This window comes from Pleurodeles waltl, chromosome 4_1, assembly GCF_031143425.1.
Source record: "Pleurodeles waltl isolate 20211129_DDA chromosome 4_1, aPleWal1.hap1.20221129, whole genome shotgun sequence".
NCBI lineage: Eukaryota > Metazoa > Chordata > Amphibia > Caudata > Salamandridae > Pleurodeles > Pleurodeles waltl.
Window position 1 is genome coordinate 39,054,228 of NC_090442.1, and position 22,736 is coordinate 39,076,963.

General features: G+C 41.1%; 4 non-coding genes across 4 annotated transcripts; all 4 read right to left on the reverse strand.

Annotated features, from left to right (window-relative positions):
* Nucleotides 1-1,065: 1,065 nt before the first annotated feature.
* TRNAR-UCG (transfer RNA arginine (anticodon UCG)) lies at nucleotides 1,066-1,138 on the reverse strand. Its single transcript has one exon. It is a non-coding gene; the product is annotated as a tRNA-Arg (tRNA).
* Nucleotides 1,139-6,536: 5,398 nt separating this feature from the next.
* Nucleotides 6,537-6,609, reverse strand: TRNAR-UCG (transfer RNA arginine (anticodon UCG)). The gene has a single exon. It is a non-coding gene; the product is annotated as a tRNA-Arg (tRNA).
* Nucleotides 6,610-10,187: 3,578 nt separating this feature from the next.
* On the reverse strand, nucleotides 10,188-10,260 carry TRNAQ-UUG (transfer RNA glutamine (anticodon UUG)). The gene has a single exon. It is a non-coding gene; the product is annotated as a tRNA-Gln (tRNA).
* Nucleotides 10,261-20,866: 10,606 nt separating this feature from the next.
* On the reverse strand, nucleotides 20,867-20,939 carry TRNAR-UCG (transfer RNA arginine (anticodon UCG)). The gene has a single exon. It is a non-coding gene; the product is annotated as a tRNA-Arg (tRNA).
* Between the last annotated feature and the right edge of the window lie 1,797 nt (nucleotides 20,940-22,736).

Consider the following 22,736-nt stretch of genomic DNA (forward strand, 5'->3'; position numbering starts at 1 on the left):
CCCTATCCATTGCGGCATTGAGGGTAATCTGCAAGACAGAGTTCCAAAATCATCCTTTCATCTCAGTTCATGGCCACATACAGTATTTCTGCAGTCATTCGTTTCACTTTTCTGTCTTTAATTAAACTGACCATTTTAAACCTCCGGCACCCACCACTTCAATCTTACGGTTTTTGTGCTATCATAGGGCCTTGGAACTTTTGGCAAGTGGACAGAAGCAGTCAGAGAACCACATCACAATACATACTCCTTTGCCTGATACCTTTCGCAACAAACTGCTCTTGGAAAAAGACGTTAACCGGTCCTTGCTCTCAGACAGACACAGAAAGCCTATCACCACCTCTACGAACATATTTCAATCAAGCCAATATCTATCATTCAACAATTATGCCTCTGTATCAATATAACTACAACTAGAGACAGAAAGGAATTTAAAAAACAATCTGCCCATTTGAATAACCAGCATAGTTTTAAGGACGTACAAATTGGAATGTGACAATTTCAGAGTTCCTCATTCATAAGAAGTCTGTGAGATAGTATCTCAGAAAGATCTCAAGTTTATAGCAAAAATGGTTGTAAGGGTGATTTTTACCACACAATTGCAACTAGGTGCCTCAATCTGCAAGAGACCAGTCCTTGACAGATTACACAACTGGGGCAACAGCAAAGGCATCAATTGTGTCAATCCTTTATGATTCTTCTCTAGTACTATCCTTTTTCTGAGGGACAATTTGCATTATTGCTGGAGAAAATCATAGAGTTACTACGCATGCATAGTTTCTGCTTTCTGCACGCACACACTCCCTGCACTGAATCTACCCACAGTTCTGTTAAGAATGATTGTGCCATGTCATATTGTTGTATACGTATTGCATATCCGTGGCATTTATGAAGAGGTACTTTGGTATGGCAGAAAGACAGAAAAGTAGCAATGCTGAAGGCATAACATGACTGATTGTGCAGTTTGCATTGGGCTTTCTTAATGAGTGAGAGTGAAATGAGTATTGTAAGAGTGTATTTCCAGTTTGTATGTAAAGATAAGTTGGGTGCTGTGACAAAAAGACTCAATCATGAAGGGACTCGAACCCTCAATCTTCTGATCCGAAGTCAGACGCCTTATCCACTAGGCCACATGTTCACTGACTGCAATATGTTTGGGTGTTTAGGGTTAGGTGGTATGAATGGATGTGGAACATATCAATTACAGGTGCGCAGGACAGGATCCCATACCGTTCTTCATCTTCTTTCCATCAAAGGAGTTTTTTCAAACAATATCTAGATAATTTCCAAAGTTTCATATCTTATGCTGTGCTTTTTTGGCGTTAATCCTCCTTTCTTCTTTTATTGAATACTCTGTTTTATGCTGCAATGGTATTTTTGGATTATTTGAAAAGAGAATGAAACTGCTTTGACAGTAGTTCAGACTTCCCATTTCTTGACTTGCTAATTTGCTCCCTGAATTAGCTTATACAAGTGACATGAACAGGGCCTTGACCTAAGCACGTACCTGAAAGCCTGTCACCACCTCTAGAAATAAAATTCACAGCAGCTCAAAACATTCATTTTGAAAGAGAATATTTCAAGTGAGTCCAAGTTTAATTTCAATAAAGAAAGTTGTTTAAAATGACACGCTGCACATTTGGGTAACCAGCATGACTCTTTTCAGTGAAGAAGTGGAATGGTTCTGTTGCAATATACTATCACCCTGGCAAGCTGCTACGAGGAAGAGTAAACAATATGATTAGGTTTCAGCAAAAATGTATTAGTTCAGGGTGTGCACCTCAGATAGACTTAAACTTACACACCCTGGTCTGTGAGAGTAGTGCCCTATCCATGGCGGCATTGAGGGTAATCTGCAAGACAGAGTTCCAAAATCATCCTTTCATCTCAGTTCATGGCCACATACAGTATTTCTGCAGTCATTCGTTTCACTTTTCTGTCTTTAATTAAACTGACCATTTTAAACCTCCGGCACCCACCACTTCAATCTTACCGTTTTTGTGCTATCATAGGGCCTTGGAACTTTTGGCAAGTGGACAGAAGCAGTCAGAGAACCACATCACAATACATACTCCTTTGCCTGATACCTTTCACAACAAACTGCTCTTGGAAAAAGACGTTAACCGGTCCTTGCTCTCAGACAGACACAGAAAGCCTATCACCACCTCTACGAACATATTTCAATCAAACCAATATATATCATTCAACAATTATGCCTCTGTATCAATATAACTACAACTCGAGACAGAAAGGAATTTAAAAAACAATCTGCCCATTTGAATAACCAGCAGAGTTTTAAGGACGTACAAATTGGAATGTGACAATTTCAGAGTTCCTCTTTCATAAGAAGTCTGTGAGATAGAATCTCAGAAAGATCTCAAGTTTATAGCAAAAATGGTTGTAAGGGTGATTTTTATCACACAATTACAACTAGGTGCCTCAATCTGCAAGAGACCAGTCCTTGACAGATTACACAACTGGGGCAACAGCAAAGGCAGCAATTGTGTCAATCCTTTATGATTCTTCTCTAGTAGTATACTTTTTCTGAGGGACAATTTGCATTATTCCTGGAGAAAATCATAGAGCTTCTACCCATGCATAGTTTCTGCTTTCTGCACGCACACACTCCCTGCACTGAATCTACCCACAGTTCTGTTCAGAATGATTGTGCCATGTCATATTGTTGTATACGTATTGCATATCCGTGGCATTTATGAAGAGGTACTTTGGTATGGCAGAAAGACAGAAAAGTAGCAATGCTGAAGGCATAACGTGACTGATTGTGCTGTTTGCATTGGGCTTTCTTAATGAGTGAGAGTGAAAGGAGTATTGTAAGAGTATGTTTCCAGTTTGTATGTAAAGATAAGTTGGGTGCTGTGAGAAAAAGACTCAACCATGAAGGGACTCGAACCCTCAATCTTCTGATCCAAAGTCAGACACCTTATTCATTAGGCCACATGGTCACTGACTGCAATATGTTTGGGTGTTTAGGGTTAGGTGGTATGAATGGATGTGGAACATATCAATTACAGGTGCGCAGGACAGGATCCCATACCGTTCTTCATCTTCTTTCCATCAAAGGAGTTTTTTCAAACAATATCTAGATAATTTCCAAAGTTTCATATCTTATGCTGTGCTTTTTTGCCGTTAATCCTCCTTTCTTCTTTTATTGAATACTCTGTTTTATGATGCAATGGTATTTTTGGATTATTTGAAAAGAGAATGAAACTGCTTTGACAGTAGTTCAGACTTCCATTTCTTGACTTGCTAATTTGCTCCCTGAATTAGCTTATACAAGTGACATGAACAGGGCCTTGACCTAAGCACGTACCTGAAAGCCTGTCATCACCTCTAGAAATAAAATTCACAGCAGCTCAAAACATTCATTTTGAAAGAGAATATTTCAAGTGAGTCCAAGTTTAATTTCAATAAAGAAAGTTGTATAAAATGACACGCTGCACATTTGGGTAACCAGCATGACTCTTTTCAGTGAAGAAGTGGAATGGTTCTGTTGCAATATACTATCACCCTGGCAAGCTGCTACGAGGAAGAGTAAACAATATGATTAGGTTTCAGCAAAAATGTATTAGTTCAGGGTGTGCACCTCAGATAGACTTAAACTTACACACCCTGGTCTGTGAGAGTAGTGCCTTATCCATTGCGGCATTGAGGGTAATCTGCAAGACAGAGTTCCAAAATCATCCTTTCATCTCAGTTCATGGCCACATACAGTATTTCTGCAGTCATTTGTTTCACTTTTCTGTCTTTAATTAAACTGACCATTTTAAACCTCCGGCACCCACCACTTCAATCTTTCCGTTTTTGGGCTATCATAGGGCCTTGGAACTTTTGGCAAGTGGACAGAAGCAGTCAGAGAACCACATCACAATACATACTCCTTTGCCTGATACCTTTCACAACAAACTGCTCTTGGAAAAAGACGTTAACCGGTCCTTGCTCTCAGACAGACACAGAAAGCCTATCACCACCTCTACGAACATATTTCAATCAAACCAATATATATCATTCAACAATTATGCCTCTGTATCAATCAAACTACAACTCGAGACAGAAAGGAATTTAAAAAACAATCTGCCCATTTGAATAACCAGCAGAGTTTTAAGGACGTACAAATTGGAATGTGACAATTTCAGAGTTCCTCATTCATATGAAGTCTGTGAGATAGTATCTCAGAAAGATCTCACGTTTATAGCAAAAATGGTTGTAACGGTTATTTTTACCACACAATTACAACTAGGTGCCTCAATCTGCAAGAGACCAGTCCTTGACAGATTACACAACTGGGGCAACAGCAAAGGCAGCCATTGTGTCAATCCTTTATGATTCTTCTCTAGTACTATACTTTTTCTGAGCGACAATTTGCATTATTCCTGGAGAAAATCATAGAGCTTCTACCCATGCATAGTTTCTGCTTTCTGCACGCACACACTCCCTGCACTGAATCTACCCACAGTTCTGTTCAGAATGATTGTGCCATGTCATATTGTTGTATACGTATTGCATATCTGTGGCATTTATGAAGAGGTACTTTGGTATGGCAGAAAGACAGAAAAGTAGCAATGCTGATGGCATAACGTGACTGATTGTGCAGTTTGCATTGGGCTTTCCTAATGAGTGAGAGTGAAAGGAGTATTGTAAGAGTGTGTTTCCAGTTTGTATGTGAAGATAAGTTGGGTGCTGTGAGAAAAAGACTCAACCATGAAGGGACTCGAACCCTCAATCTTCTGATCCGAAGTCAAACACCTTATCCATTAGGCCACATGGTGACTGACTGCAACATGTTTGGGTGTTTAGGGTTAGGTGGTATGAATGGATGTGGAACATATCAATTACAGGTGCGCAGGACAGGATCCCATACCGTTCTTCATCTTCTTTCCATCAAAGGAGTTTTTTCAAACAATATCTAGATAATTTCCAAAGTTTCATATCTTATGCTGTGCTTTTTTGCCGTTAATCCTCCTTTCTTCTTTTATTGAATACTCTGTTTTATGCTGCAATGGTATTTTTGGATTATTTGAAAAGAGAATGCAACTGCTTTGACAGTAGTTCAGACTTCCCATTTCTTGACTTGCTAATTTGCTCCCTGAATTAGCTTATACAAGTGACATGAACAGGGCCTTGACCTAAGCACGTACCTGAAAGCCTGTCACCACCTCTAGAAATACAATTCACAGCAGCTCAAACATTCATTTTGAAAGAGAATATTTCAAGTGAGTCCAAGTTTAATTTCAATAAAGAAAGCTGTATAAAATGACAAGCTGCATATTTGGGTAACCAGCATGACTCTTTTCAGTGAAGAAGTGGAATGGTTCTGTTGCAATATACTATCACCCTGGCAAGCTGCTACGAGGAAGAGTAAACAATATGATTAGGTTTCAGCAAAAATGTATTAGTTCAGGGTGTGCACCTCAGATAGACTTAAACTTACACACCCTGGTCTGTGAGAGTAGTGCCCTATCCATTGCGGCATTGAGGGTAATCTGCAAGACAGAGTTCCAAAATCATCCTTTCATCTCAGTTCATGGCCACATACAGTATTTCTGCAGTCATTCGTTTCACTTTTCTGTCTTTAATTAAACTGACCATTTTAAACCTCCGGCACCCACCACTTCAATCTTACAGTTTTTGTGCTATCATAGGGCCATGGAACTTTTGGCAAGTGGACAGAAGCAGTCAGAGAACCACATCACAATACATACTCATTTGCCTGATACCTTTCACAACAAACTGCTCTTGGAAAAAGACGTTAACCGGTCCTTGCTCTCAGACAGACACAGAAAGCCTATCACCACCTCTATGAACATATTTCAATCAAACCAATATATATCATTCAACAATTATGCCTCTGTATCAATATAACTACAACTAGAGACAGAAAGGAATTTAAAAAACAATCTGCCCATTTGAATAACCAGCATAGTTTTAAGGACGTACAAATTGGAATGTGACAATTTCAGAGTTCCTCATTCATAAGAAGTCTGTGAGATAGTATCTCAGAAAGATCTCAAGTTTATAGCAAAAATGGTTGTAAGGGTGATTTTTACCACACAATTGCAACTAGGTGCCTCAATCTGCAAGAGACCAGTCCTTGACAGATTACACAACTGGGGCAACAGCAAAGGCAGCAATTGTGTCAATCCTTTATGATTCTTCTCTAGTACTATACTTTTTCTGAGGGACAATTTGCATTATTCCTGGAGAAAATCAGAGCTTCTACCCATGCATAGTTTCTGCTTTCTGCACGCACACACTCCGTGCACTGAATCTACCCACAGTTCTGTTCGGAATGATTGTGCCATGTCATATTGTTGTATACGTATTGCATATCCGTGGCATTTATGAAGAGGTACTTTGGTATGGCAGAAAGACAGAAAAGTAGCAATGCTGAAGGCATAACGTGACTGATTGTGCAGTTTGCATTGGGCTTTCTTAATGAGTGAGAGTGAAAGGAGTATTGTAAGAGTGTATTTCCAGTTTGTATGTAAAGATAAGTTGAGTGCTGTGAGAAAAAGACTCAACCATGAAGGGACTCGAACCCTCAATCTCCTGATCCGAAGTCAGACGCCTTATCCATTAGGCCACATGGTCACTGACAGCAATATGTTTGGTTGTTTAGGGTTAGGTGGTATGAATGGATGTGAAACATATCAATTACAGGTGCGCAGGACAGGATCCCATACCGTTCTTCATCTTCTTTCCATCAAAGGAGTTTTTTCAAACAATATCTAGATAATTTCCAAAGTTTCATATCTTATGATGTGCTTTTTTGCTGTTAATCCTCCTTTCTTCTTTTATTGAATACTCTGTTTTATGCTGCAATGGTATTTTTGGATTATTTGAAAAGAGAATGAAACTGCTTTGACAGTAGTTCAGACTTCCCATTTCTTGACTTGCTAATTTGCTCCCTGAATTAGCTTATACAAGTGACATGAACAGGGCCTTGACCTAAGCACGTACCTGAAAGCCTGTCACCACCTCTAGAAATAAAAGTCACAGCAGCTCAAAACATTCATTTTGAAAGAGAATATTTCAAGTGAGTCCAAGTTTAATTTCAATAAAGAAAGCTGTATAAAATGACACGCTGCTCATTTGGGTAACCAGCATGACACTTTTCAGTGAAGAAGTGGAATGGTTCTGTTGCAATATACTATCACCCTGGCAAACTGCTACGAGGAAGAGTAAACAATATGATTAGGTTTCAGCAAAAATGTATTAGTTCAGGGTGTGCACCTCAGATAGACTTAAACTTACACACCCTGGTCTGTGAGAGTAGTGCCCTATCTATTGCGGCATTGAGGGTAATCTGCAAGACAGAGTTCCAAAATCATCCTTTCATCTCAGTTCATGGCCACATACAGTGTTTCTGCAGTCATTCGTTTCACTTTTCTGTCTTTAATTAAACTGACCATTTTAAACCTCCGGCACCCACCACTTCAATCTTTCCGTTTTTGTGCTATCATAGGGCCTTGGAACTTTTGGCAAGTGGACAGAAGCAGTCAGAGAACCACATCACAATACATACTCCTTTGCCTGATACCTTTCACAACAAACTGCTCTTGGAAAAAGACGTTAACCGGTCCTTGCTCTCAGACACACACAGAAAGCCTATCACCACCTCTACGAACATATTTCAATCAAACCAATATATATCATTCAACAATTATGCCTCTGTATCAATATAACTACAACTCGAGACAGAAAGGAATTTAAAAAACAATCTGCCCATTTGAATAACCAGCAGAGTTTTAAGGACGTACAAATTGGAATGTGACAATTTCAGAGTTCCTCATTCATAAGAAGTCTGTGAGATAGTATCTCAGAAAGATCTCACATTTATAGCAAAAAATGGTTGTAAGGGTGATTTTTACCACACAATTGCAACTAGGTGCCTCAATCTGCAAGAGACCAGTCCTTGACAGATTACACAACTGGGGCAACAGCAAAGGCAGCAATTGTGTCAATCCTTTATGATTCTTCTCTAGTACTATACTTTTTCTGAGGGACAATTTGCATTATTCCTGGAGAAAATCATAGAGCTTCTACCCATGCATAGTTTCTGCTTTCTGCACGCACACACTCCCTGCACTGAATCTACCCACAGTTCTGTTCAGAATGATTGTGCCATGTCATATTGTTGTATACGTATTGCATATCCATTGCATTTATGAAGAGGTACTTTGGTGTGGCAGAAAGATTGAAAAGTAGCAATGCTGAAGGTATAACGTGACTGATTGTGCAGTTTGCATTGGGCTTTCTTAATGAGTGAGAGTGAAAGGAGTATTGTAAGAGTGTGTTTCCAGTTTGTATGTAAAGATAAGTTGGGTGCTGTGAGAAAAAGACTTAACCATGAAGGGACTCAAACCCTCAATTTTCTGATCCGAAGTCAGACGCCTTATCCATTAGGCCACATGGTCACTGACTGCAGCATGTTTGGGTGTTTAGGGTTAGGTGGTATGAATGAATGTGGAACATATCAATTACATGTGCGCAGGACAGGATCCCATACAGTTCTTCATCTTCTTTCCATCAAAGGAGTTTTTTCAAACAATATCTAGATAATTTCCAAAGTTTCATATCTTATGATGTGCTTTTTTGCCGTTAATCCTCCTTTATTCTTCTATTGAATACTCTGTTTTATGCTGCAATGGTATTTTTGGATTATTTGAAAAGAGAATGAAACTGCTTTGACAGTAGTTCAGACTTCCCATTTCTTGACTTGCTAATTTGCTCCCTGAATTAGCTTATACAAGTGACATGAACAGGGCCTTGACCTAAGCACGTACCTGAAAGCCTGTCACCACCTCTAGAAATAAAATTCACAGCAGCTCAAAACATTCATTTTGAAAGAGAATATTTCAAGTGAGTCCAAGTTTAATTTCAATAAAGAAAGTTGTTTAAAATGACACGCTGCACATTTGGGTAACCAGCATGACTCTTTTCAGTGAAGAAGTGGAATGGTTCTGTTGCAATATACTATCACCCTGGCAAGCTGCTACGAGGAAGAGTAAACAATATGATTAGGTTTCAGCAAAAATGTATTAGTTCAGGGTGTGCACCTCAGATAGACTTAAACTTACACACCCTGGTCTGTGAGAGTAGTGCCCTATCCATGGCGGCATTGAGGGTAATCTGCAAGACAGAGTTCCAAAATCATCCTTTCATCTCAGTTCATGGCCACATACAGTATTTCTGCAGTCATTCGTTTCACTTTTCTGTCTTTAATTAATCTGACCATTTTAAACCTCCGGCACCCACCACTTCAATCTTACTGTTTTTGTGCTATCATAGGGCCTTGGAACTTTTGGCAAGTGGACAGAAGCAGTCAGAGAACCACATCACAATACATACTCCTTTGCCTGATACCTTTCACAACAAACTGCTCTTGGAAAAAGACGTTAACCGGTCCTTGCTCTCAGACAGACACAGAAAGCCTATCACCACCTCTACGAACATATTTCAATCAAACCAATATATATCATTCAACAATTATGCCTCTGTATCAATATAACTACAACTCGAGACAGAAAGGAATTTAAAAAACAATCTACCCATTTGAATAACCAGCAGAGTTTTAAGGACGTACAAATTGGAATGTGACAATTTCAGAGTTCCTCTTTCATAAGAAGTCTGTGAGATAGAATCTCAGAAAGATCTCAAGTTTATAGCAAAAATGGTTGTAAGGGTGATTTTTATCACACAATTACAACTAGGTGCCTCAATCTGCAAGAGACCAGTCCTTGACAGATTACACAACTGGGGCAACAGCAAAGGCAGCAATTGTGTCAATCCTTTATGATTCTTCTCTAGTAGTATACTTTTTTTGAGGGACAATTTGCATTATTCCTGGAGAAAATCATAGAGCTTCTACCCATGCATAGTTTCTGCTTTCTGCACGCACACACTCCCTGCACTGAATCTACCCACAGTTCTGTTCAGAATGATTGTGCCATGTCATATTGTTGTATACGTATTGCATATCCGTGGCATTTATGAAGAGGTACTTTGGTATGGCAGAAAGACAGAAAAGTAGCAATGCTGAAGGCATAACGTGACTGATTGTGCTGTTTGCATTGGGCTTTCTTAATGAGTGAGAGTGAAAGGAGTATTGTAAGAGTATGTTTCCAGTTTGTATGTAAAGATAAGTTGGGTGCTGTGAGAAAAAGACTCAACCATGAAGGGACTCGAACCCTCAATCTTCTGATCCAAAGTCAGACACCTTATCCATTAGGCCACATGGTCACTGACTGCAATATGTTTGGGTGTTTAGGGTTAGGTGGTATGAATGGATGTGGAACATATCAATTACAGGTGCGCAGGACAGGATCCCATACCGTTCTTCATCTTCTTTCCATCAAAGGAGTTTTTTCAAACAATATCTAGATAATTTCCAAAGTTTCATATCTTATGCTGTGCTTTTTTGCCGTTAATCCTCCTTTCTTCTTTTATTGAATACTCTGTTTTATGATGCAATGGTATTTTTGGATTATTTGAAAAGAGAATGAAACTGCTTTGACAGTAGTTCAGACTTCCATTTCTTGACTTGCTAATTTGCTCCCTGAATTAGCTTATACAAGTGACATGAACAGGGCCTTGACCTAAGCACGTACCTGAAAGCCTGTCATCACCTCTAGAAATAAAATTCACAGCAGCTCAAAACATTCATTTTGAAAGAGAATATTTCAAGTGAGTCCAAGTTTAATTTCAATAAAGAAAGTTGTATAAAATGACACGCTGCACATTTGGGTAACCAGCATGACTCTTTTCAGTGAAGAAGTGGAATGGTTCTGTTGCAATATACTATCACCCTGGCAAGCTGCTACGAGGAAGAGTAAACAATATGATTAGGTTTCAGCAAAAATGTATTAGTTCAGGGTGTGCATCTCAGATAGACTTAAACTTACACACCCTGGTCTGTGAGAGTAGTGCCTTATCCATTGCGGCATTGAGGGTAATCTGCAAGACAGAGTTCCAAAATCATCCTTTCATCTCAGTTCATGGCCACATACAGTATTTCTGCAGTCATTTGTTTCACTTTTCTGTCTTTAATTAAACTGACCATTTTAAACCTCCGGCACCCACCACTTCAATCTTTCCGTTTTTGGGCTATCATAGGGCCTTGGAACTTTTGGCAAGTGGACAGAAGCAGTCAGAGAACCACATCACAATACATACTCCTTTGCCTGATACCTTTCACAACAAACTGCTCTTGGAAAAAGACATTAACCGGTCCTTGCTCTCAGACAGACACAGAAAGCCTATCACCACCTCTACGAACATATTTCAATCAAACCAATATATATCATTCAACAATTATGCCTCTGTATCAATCAAACTACAACTCGAGACAGAAAGGAATTTAAAAAACAATCTGCCCATTTGAATAACCAGCAGAGTTTTAAGGACGTACAAATTGGAATGTGACAATTTCAGAGTTCCTCATTCATATGAAGTCTGTGAGATAGTATCTCAGAAAGATCTCACGTTTATAGCAAAAATGGTTGTAAGGGTTATTTTTACCACACAATTACAACTAGGTGCCTCAATCTGCAAGAGACCAGTCCTTGACAGATTACACAACTGGGGCAACAGCAAAGGCAGCCATTGTGTCAATCCTTTATGATTCTTCTCTAGTACTATACTTTTTCTGAGCGACAATTTGCATTATTCCTGGAGAAAATCATAGAGCTTCTACCCATGCATAGTTTCTGCTTTCTGCACGCACACACTCCCTGCACTGAATCTACCCACAGTTCTGTTCAGAATGATTGTGCCATGTCATATTGTTGTATACGTATTGCATATCTGTGGCATTTATGAAGAGGTACTTTGGTATGGCAGAAAGACAGAAAAGTAGCAATGCTGATGGCATAACGTGACTGATTGTGCAGTTTGCATTGGGCTTTCCTAATGAGTGAGAGTGAAAGGAGTATTGTAAGAGTGTGTTTCCAGTTTGCATGTGAAGATAAGTTGGGTGCTGTGAGAAAAAGACTCAACCATGAAAGGGAGTAGAACCCTCAATGTTGTGATCCGAAGTCAGACGCCTTATCCATTAGGCCACATGGTCACTGACTGCAATATGTTTGGGTGTTTAGGGTTAGGTGGTATGAATGGATGTGGAACATATCAATTACAGGTGCTCAGGACAGGATCCCATACCGTTCTTCATCTTCTTTCCATCAAAGGAGTTTTTTGAAACAATATCTAGATAATTTCCAAAGTTTCATATCTTATGCTGTGCTTTTTTGGCGTTAATCCTCCTTTCTTCTTTTATTGAATACTCTGTTTTATCGTGCAATGGTATTTTTGGATTATTTGAAAAGAGAATGAAACTGCTTTGACAGTCGTTCCGACTTCCCATTTCTTGACTTGCTAATTTGCTCCCTGAATTAGCTTATACAAGTGACATGAACAGGGCCTTGACCTAAGCACGTACCTGAAAGCCTGTCACCACCTCTAGAAATAAAATTAACAGCAGCTCAAAACATTCATTTTGAAAGAGAATATTTCAAGTGAGTCCAAGTTTAATTTTAATAAAGAAAGTTGTATAAAATGACACGCTGCACATTTGGGTAACCAGCATGACTCTTTTCAGTGAAGAAGTGGAATGGTTCTGTTGCAATATACTATCACCCTGGCAAGCTGCTACGAGGAAGAGTAAACAATATGATTAGGTTTCAGCAAAAATGTATTAGTTCAGGGTGTGCACCTCAGATTGACTTAAACTTACACACCCTGGTCTGTGAGAGTAGTGCCCTATCCATTGCGGCATTGAGGGTAATCTGCAAGACAGAGTTCCAAAATCATCCTTTCATCTCAGTTCATGGCCTCATACAGTATTTCTGCAGTCATTCGTTTCACTTTTCTGTCTTTAATTAAACTGACCATTTTAAACCTCCGGCACCCACCACTTCAATCTTACCGTTTTTGTGCTATCATAGGGTCTTGGAACTTTTGGCAAGTGGACAGAAGCAGTCAGAGAACCACATCACAATACATACTTCTTTGCCTGATACCTTTCACAACAAACTGCTCTTGGAAAAACACGTTAACCGGTCCTTGCTCTCAGACAGACACAAAAAGCCTATTACCACCTCTACGAACATATTTCAATCAAACCAATATATATCATTCAACAATTATGCCTCTGTATCAATATAACTACAACTCGAGACAGAAAGGAATTTAAAAAACAATCTGCCCATTTGAATAACCAGCAGAGTTTTAAGGACGTACAAATTGGAATGTGACAATTTCAGAGTTCCTCATTCATAAGAAGTCTGTGAGATAGTATCTCAGAAAGATCTCAAGTTTATAGCAAAAATGGTTGTAAGGGTGATTTTTACCACACAATTGCAACTAGGTGACTCAATCTGCAAGAGACCAGTCCTTGACAGATTACACAACTGGGGCAACAGCAAAGGCAGCAATTGTGTCAATCCTTTATGATTCTTCTCTAGTACTATACTTTTTCTGAGGGACAATTTGCATTATTCCTGGAGAAAATCATAGAGCTTCTACCCATGCATAGTTTCTGCTTTCTGCACGCACACACTCCCTGCACTGAATCTACCCACAGTTCTGTTCAGAATGATTGTGCCATGTCATATTGTTGTATACGTATTGCATATCCATGACATTTATGAAGAGGTACTTTGGTATGGCAGAAAGACAGAAAAGTATCAATGCTGAAGGCATAACGTGACTGATTGTGCAGTTTGCATTGGGCTTTCTTAATGAGTGAGAGTGAAAGGAGTATTGTAAGAGTGTGTTTCCAGTTTGTATGTGTGAGAAACTGGGGCTGATTGCAGAGGCCCCCTAACTTTTTGCCCCCATTTTCCACTTTATGCTGGTGTTTTCCTGACTCTGATGGTGCCCTGGGTACTGCTAACCAGTCCCAGGGCCTGTGCTCTGTGTAAAATGGATATGCAAATTAGGCTAATTATAATTGGCTAAGTTAACCTACCTATAAGTCCCTAGTATATGGTAGGGCATGTAGGTTTAGGGACCACAGCATAGGTGGTGCACACCTAGGTGCATTGCTGAGGTGCCCAGTGTCATTTTAAAAGCAAGCCTGCCTTGCTGGCTGCTTTTAAATTAAAGTTATATGCAAATTCGACTTTGGAATTAAAGGTACTTCCAAAGTCTTAAACTACCTTATTTTTACATATAAGTCACCCCTAAGGTGTGCCCTATGTGCCCCTAGGGCTGGGTGCCATGTAACTATAAGCAGGGACTTTATAAAAATAGATTTATAAGCCCTGGTGAGGTAAAAACAGCCAAATTCGTTTTTCCCTCATTGAAGTAAATGGCCTTCATAGGCTAGAATGGGCAGACTTTATTTTAAATTTTAAAGTCTCCTTAAATGTTACATACCAAGAATTTGGTATCAAATTGATTGTTATAATAAATCCCACAACTTCCAGTTGTTGGATTTAATATAACTAGTGCAGGTAAAAAGTTTAGACTTTACCTAAAAAGTTGCCAATTTCAGCTCTGCATTGTTTTTGCTGCTGTGCGCTGATTGGCCAGCCTGCAGCAGCTTCTGCCAGGCCACTTTAATGAGGTGTGAAGTGGCCTGGCTTTACACAAAGGAATGTGCTTGGGGGAGAGAATCTCCCCTCAGCAGATGGGGAAGCAGGAAGGGGGAGGGCTGCCAAACTGGTCTTCAAAGGCAGAGAAGGACATCTGGAGCACCCAGCAACACCCCCACATCCTGCAACCCCAGACAGCTAGGTGCCCCCTTGATTAGATTAGGAGAGGGCAGGAGAGGGGTGTGTTTATGATTTTTAGCCACACCAGTGGGTGGGCTCAGCCAGATCTCTCCTCCAAAAATCAGATTCATCCATTTTGGATTTTTAGAGACTATTGCCTTCTGGGATGGATTTTTGCCACACTTCCCAGGAAGTGGTCATCACAGGGGGACGACCCTGTCCCTGATTGGAGGACCAGGGCCCCCCTGCTTTTCACCCAGGAGCAAGGATAAAACTGGCAGACCTGCACCCACGCCTCAGATCCCCACCAAATTTCAAGAAGAAGGAACTACAAGGAGAAGAAGGACTGCCCTGCTGGACCCCTGGCCTGCACCTGGACCCTGCACTCAGAAAGACTGCACCAGCTGCACACTTGGGCTTCACCACAAGAAGGACTTTGCCTGGCTTCCACTGGTTCAAGGAGGGTCTCCCTGTTTGCTACAGGTGAAAAATTGCTAACCAGAGTCCCCTGCACCAACTCCTGAAAAAGTGACCAGCTGACCACTGCCCAGTGGCCAAAAAGGAGTTTGCGCCAGGTGCACTCTGGTAGTTGAAGTCCGCACTTCCCAAGGACCATCACAGAACTTCTGGACCCTTGGGGTGAGCTGTGGACCCCAAAAGAACCTTAAAAGAACATCTGGGTGAAGCCACAGAAGTTTGGAAAAGATTGGAGAAATTTTAGAAAAAAGCTCCATAAAGTGACCGACTCGACGCGGAAATTCTAGCCGGCTTGCCTCAACCGCGACCCGGCCTGACTTCGTGGTTCGTCCCGGTCAAGAAAAACATCCGAAAAAAAGACTAAGTCCGAACATAAAAAGTTGACCGGGACCTTCCAGCCATCGTATCCGAGAAGGGCTCCACGGACGTCGGATCAAGATCCAGGTTTACCCCGGTCGAAGGATTTTCATCTCGAAAAAACGACTAAGTCCGAAGGTAAAAATCACCACCGAGGAAACCGACTTCGCGTATCCGGACAAGGGCTCCAGGAGGTCGGATCCAACTGGCAGGTTCGTCCCGGGGAAGAAAAACATCGAAAAAGAGACTAAGTCAGAAGGTAACTTTTTGACCGAGGCCTCCCGCGACTTGTAGCCGAGCAGGGCTCCATCGCGGTCGGCCTGAAAGTTTGACTTTGCCCCGGTCCTGGTGCAACCAGATGACCCGATTGGCGCTTTTCGTTTCTGAGCGCTAGAAAATAATAATACTTTAAAAATTCATATCTCCGGTTCCCCTGAACCGATTTTAATCGTTTTTGTGTCATTTTAAAGATAAAAATATAAGCTATTTTTATAAATTGGTTTTGGATTTTTAAACTGTTTCCTGTGTTTTATTTAATTACTGTTTTGTGATATTTGAATGCTTTACACTTTGTCTCCTAAGTTAAGCCTTGACGCTCGATGCTAAGCTACCAAGGGTAGAGCTGGGATTAATTTACTGAGACCTAACTGTACTTTTGTGGAGGTTTGTGGCTTGTTGCTAGGTGTAGGTACCTACCTGCCCTATCGATAACCCATTTTCCAACATAATTGGAAGCAGCGACGGGATCCTGTACTTGTGTTCAATATCACGTTACAGTTTTAGATAAAACAAATTAAAAATCCTTTAAATTGTCCTAGTGCAAAAATTGTTTTTAATTTTTAATTTTAATTTTTTTTAAATTAATTTGGATTAATTTCAATTATTGAATTTTTGTAATTTTTCTAAATTCTTGTTTCCAATTTTTGCAAAAAGCTTTTGTTGACACAAAACTAGGGAACCATGGAGCTTGATCTGGCTAGCCTACCCACACTGACAGTAGTCCAGCTTAGGGGGTTGTGTATTGAGAGGGGGTTGCCTGCAACCACTAATCTCAGGAAGGAAATCCTGATTAAATCCCTGACAGCATGGGCTGAGGCCCAAGAGGTAGAGACAGAGGAAGCTCCAGAGGAGGAACCAAAAGAGGATGATGCTAACTCTAACCACTCAGGGGAGGAAAGGCATCAGACCCCAAGTGAGGAAGAGGAGGAACGGTCCTCACTGGATACAGTCACTAGGGGCAGACCCAAAGCTAGTGGTAGGAAGGGGGTCCTTTCAGGAGGAGAGAACCCATCCATCAGGGAAAGAGAGCTGGAAGCCCAGCTAGCCTACATAGCTTTGGAAGCAGAGAAGCTGGCCCTAGAGAAGAAAAAGTGGGCATACAAAGAAAAAAGAGATGGAAGCAGCGATAAAGAAGCTGAGGTGTCCATGGGTGGGGGAGTTTGCCCCAGATTACCCAAGGGGGTGGTTCCTGCTTATGTAGAGGGGGATGACATAGATAAGTGGCTAGGGGCCTTTGAGAGGGCACTCCAAATGAGAAGGGTTAGGCCTCAATACTGGGGTTCCCTTTTGTGGGAGTTGGTCCCCAACTCAGGGAGGGATAGGCTTCTGACCTTAAGGGGGGAGGAGGCAGATTCATACCCTAGTATGAAAAGGTGCTTAGCCAAGAAGTTTGGTCTGACCCCAGAGCAATATAGAATGAAGTTCAGGGACACCCAGAAGGTCAGTACCCAGTCTTGGGTTGACTTTGTGGACACCTCACTAAAGGCACTAGAGGGCTGGATTATTGGCAACAAAGTAAATACTTATGAGGGGTTATACAATCTGATCATGAGAGAGCACATCTTGACCAATTGTATCCAAGAAAGGTTACGCCAGCATCTAGTGGACTCTAAGCTGACCAACCCTAGAGAGCTAGGGGAGGCAGCTGATGAGTGGTTGAGAACCAGGGTGGTTGTCAAGTCCCAGGGGGGAGACTCCAAGAAGGGGGGGACAGGTCCCCAAAAACCTAAGGAGGGAGGTGGTAAGCCCACCACAGAGACTCCCTCTGTACCCCAGAACCCTAAGAAGGAGGAGAGTAAATCCCACTCCCACTCTGACATGCAGAGACAGGGAGACCCAGGGTTAAAAAAGCTCTTGGACAGTAGGGCTTGCTTTGACTGTCAGCAGACAGGTCACTTCAGAGGAGATGCAGCCTGTCCAAAGAAAGTGGTTATCACTGGGCTGTCCAGTGTAGCCATAGAGGAGGATTCCTCAGATGATGAAGTCCTCCTAGCATTGTGCTGGGAGACAGGACCAGATGGTAAGCTGATGATCCCTGAGGGTGGGAGTAGGCACTTCCACCACATTCAAGTGAATGGGATCCCTACCACTGGCCTGAGAGACACCTGTGCCAGTCACACTGTAGTGAGTGACCGGTTAGTGACCCCAGACATGTATGTCCCAGGAAAAACAAGGAAAGTCAGGATAGCCACAGGGGAGGTCACCTCCAAACCTGTAGCCATAGTGCCCCTAGAGAGGGAGGGTATCCTTGACTGGATTAGGGTGGTAGTCAGTGCTGACCTTCCCCTAGATTGTATCCTGGGCAATGACCTCCCAGAGGTGAGTCTGGTCACAGATGGGGTGGTCGCCCAGGGCGCCCCCCCAACCCAAAGTCCTGGGGAGTCAGTCCCTACAGTTAGGAGACAGGGGTCCCCAAGAAAAGGAAAGAAGAAAAAAAGACTAAGTCCGAACGTAAAAAGTTGACCGGGACCTTCCAGCCATCGTATCCGAGAAGGGCTCCACGGACGTCGGATCAAGATCCAGGTTTACCCCGGTCGAAGGATTTTCATCTCGAAAAAATGACTAAGTCCGAAGGTAAAAATCACCACCGAGGAAACCGACTTCGCGTATCCGGACAAGGGCTCCAGGAGGTCGGATCCAACTGGCAGGTTCGTCCCGGGGAAGAAAAACATCGAAAAAGAGACTAAGTCAGAAGGTAACTTTTTGACCGAGGCCTCCCGCGACTTGTAGCCGAGCAGGGCTCCATCGCGGTCGGCCTGAAAGTTTGACTTTGCCCCGGTCCTGGTGCAACCAGATGACCCGATTGGCGCTTTTCGTTTCTGAGCGCTAGAAAATAATAATACTTTAAAAATTCATATCTCCGGTTCCCCTGAACCGATTTTAATCGTTTTTGTGTCATTTTAAAGATAAAAATATAAGCTATTTGTATAAATTGGTTTTGGATTTTTAAACTGTTTCCTGTGTTTTATTTAATTACTGTTTTGTGATATTTGAATGCTTTACACTTTGTCTCCTAAGTTAAGCCTTGACGCTCGATGCTAAGCTACCAAGGGTAGAGCTGGGATTAATTTACTGAGACCTAACTGTACTTTTGTGGAGGTTTGTGGCTTGTTGCTAGGTGTAGGTACCTACCTGCCCTATCGATAACCCATTTTCCAACAGTATGTAAAGATAAGTTGGGTGCTGTGAGAAAAAGACTCAACCATGAAGGGACTCGAACCCTCAATCTTCTGATCCGAAGTCAAACACCTCATCCATTAGGCCACATGGTGACTGACTGCAACATGTTTGGGTGTTTAGGTTTAGGTGGTATGAATGGATGTGGAACATATCAATTACAGGTGCGCAGGACAGGATCCCATACCGTTCTTCATCTTCTTTCCATCAAAGGAGTTTTTTCAAACAATATCTAGATAATTTCCAAAGTTTCATATCTTATGCTGTGCTTTTTTGCCGTTAATCCTCCTTTCTTCTTTTATTGAATACTCTGTTTTATGCTGCAATGGTATTTTTGGATTATTTGAAAAGAGAATGCAACTGCTTTGACAGTAGTTCAGACTTCCCATTTCTTGACTTGCTAATTTGCTCCCTGAATTAGCTTATACAAGTGACATGAACAGGGCCTTGACCTAAGCACGTACCTGAAAGCCTGTCACCACCTCTAGAAATAAAATTCACAGCAGCTCAAACATTCATTTTGAAAGAGAATATTTCAAGTGAGTCCAAGTTTAATTTCAATAAAGAAAGCTGTATAAAATGACAAGCTGCATATTTGGGTAACCAGCATGACTCTTTTCAGTGAAGAAGTGGAATGGTTCTGTTGCAATATACTATCACCCTGGCAAGCTGCTACGAGGAAGAGTAAACAATATGATTAGGTTTCAGCAAAAATGTATTAGTTCAGGGTGTGCACCTCAGATAGACTTAAACTTACACACCCTGGTCTGTGAGAGTAGTGCCCTATCCATTGCGGCATTGAGGGTAATCTGCAAGACAGAGTTCCAAAATCATCCTTTCATCTCAGTTCATGGCCACATACAGTATTTCTGCAGTCATTCGTTTCACTTTTCTGTCTTTAATTAAACTGACCATTTTAAACCTCCGGCACCCACCACTTCAATCTTACAGTTTTTGTGCTATCATAGGGCCATGGAACTTTTGGCAAGTGGACAGAAGCAGTCAGAGAACCACATCACAATACATACTCATTTGCCTGATACCTTTCACAACAAACTGCTCTTGGAAAAAGACGTTAACCGGTCCTTGCTCTCAGACAGACACAGAAAGCCTATCACCACCTCTATGAACATATTTCAATCAAACCAATATATATCATTCAACAATTATGCCTCTGTATCAATATAACTACAACTAGAGACAGAAAGGAATTTAAAAAACAATCTGCCCATTTGAATAACCAGCAGAGTTTTAAGGACGTACAAATTGGAATGTGACAATTTCAGAGTTCCTCATTCATAAGAAGTCTGTGAGATAGTATCTCAGAAAGATCTCAAGTTTATAGCAAAAATGGTTGTAAGGGTGATTTTTACCACACAATTGCAACTAGGTGCCTCAATCTGCAAGAGACCAGTCCTTGACAGATTACACAACTGGGGCAACAGCAAAGGCAGCAATTGTGCCAATCCTTTATGATTCTTCTCTAGTACTATACTTTTTCTGAGGGACAATTTGCATTATTCCTGGAGAAAATCAGAGCTTCTACCCATGCATAGTTTCTGCTTTCTGCACGCACACACTCCGTGCACTGAATCTACCCACAGTTCTGTTCGGAATGATTGTGCCATGTCATATTGTTGTATACGTATTGCATATCCGTGGCATTTATGAAGAGGTACTTTGGTATGGCAGAAAGACAGAAAAGTAGCAATGCTGAAGGCATAACGTGACTGATTGTGCAGTTTGCATTGGGCTTTCTTAATGAGTGAGAGTGAAAGGAGTATTGTAAGAGTGTATTTCCAGTTTGTATGTAAAGATAAGTTGAGTGCTGTGAGAAAAAGACTCAACCATGAAGGGACTCGAACCCTCAATCTCCTGATTCGAAGTCAGACGCCTTATCCATTAGGCCACATGGTCACTGACAGCAATATGTTTGGTTGTTTAGGGTTAGGTGGTATGAATGGATGTGAAACATATCAATTACAGGTGCGCAGGACAGGATCCCATACCGTTCTTCATCTACTTTCCATCAAAGGAGTTTTTTCAAACAATATCTAGATAATTTCCAAAGTTTCATATCTTATGATGTGCTTTTTTGCTGTTAATCCTCCTTTCTTCTTTTATTGAATACTCTGTTTTATGCTGCAATGGTATTTTTGGATTATTTGAAAAGAGAATGAAACTGCTTTGACAGTAGTTCAGACTTCCCATTTCTTGACTTGCTAATTTGCTCCCTGAATTAGCTTATACAAGTGACATGAACAGGGCCTTGACCTAAGCACGTACCTGAAAGCCTGTCACCACCTCTAGAAATAAAAGTCACAGCAGCTCAAAACATTCATTTTGAAAGAGAATATTTCAAGTGAGTCCAAGTTTAATTTCAATAAAGAAAGCTGTATAAAATGACACGCTGCTCATTTGGGTAACCAGCATGACACTTTTCAGTGAAGAAGTGGAATGGTTCTGTTGCAATATACTATCACCCTGGCAAACTGCTACGAGGAAGAGTAAACAATATGATTAGGTTTCAGCAAAAATGTATTAGTTCAGGGTGTGCACCTCAGATAGACTTAAACTTACACACCCTGGTCTGTGAGAGTAGTGCCCTATCTATTGCGGCATTGAGGGTAATCTGCAAGACAGAGTTCCAAAATCATCCTTTCATCTCAGTTCATGGCCACATACAGTGTTTCTGCAGTCATTCGTTTCACTTTTCTGTCTTTAATTAAACTGACCATTTTAAACCTCCGGCACCCACCACTTCAATCTTTCCGTTTTTGTGCTATCATAGGGCCTTGGAACTTTTGGCAAGTGGACAGAAGCAGTCAGAGAACCACATCACAATACATACTCCTTTGCCTGATACCTTTCACAACAAACTGCTCTTGGAAAAAGACGTTAACCGGTCCTTGCTCTCAGACACACACAGAAAGCCTATCACCACCTCTACGAACATATTTCAATCAAACCAATATATATCATTCAACAATTATGCCTCTGTATCAATATAACTACAACTCGAGACAGAAAGGAATTTAAAAAACAATCTGCCCATTTGAATAACCAGCAGAGTTTTAAGGACGTACAAATTGGAATGTGACAATTTCAGAGTTCCTCATTCATAAGAAGTCTGTGAGATAGTATCTCAGAAAGATCTCACATTTATAGCAAAAAATGGTTGTAAGGGTGATTTTTACCACACAATTGCAACTAGGTGCCTCAATCTGCAAGAGACCAGTCCTTGACAGATTACACAACTGGGGCAACAGCAAAGGCAGCAATTGTGTCAATCCTTTATGATTCTTCTCTAGTACTATACTTTTTCTGAGGGACAATTTGCATTATTCCTGGAGAAAATCATAGAGCTTCTACCCATGCATAGTTTCTGCTTTCTGCACGCACACACTCCCTGCACTGAATCTACCCACAGTTCTGTTCAGAATGATTGTGCCATGTCATATTGTTGTATACGTATTGCATATCCATTGCATTTATGAAGAGGTACTTTGGTGTGGCAGAAAGATTGAAAAGTAGCAATGCTGAAGGTATAACGTGACTGATTGTGCAGTTTGCATTGGGCTTTCTTAATGAGTGAGAGTGAAAGGAGTATTGTAAGAGTGTGTTTCCAGTTTGTATGTAAAGATAAGTTGGGTGCTGTGAGAAAAAGACTTAACCATGAAGGGACTCAAACCCTCAATTTTCTGATCCGAAGTG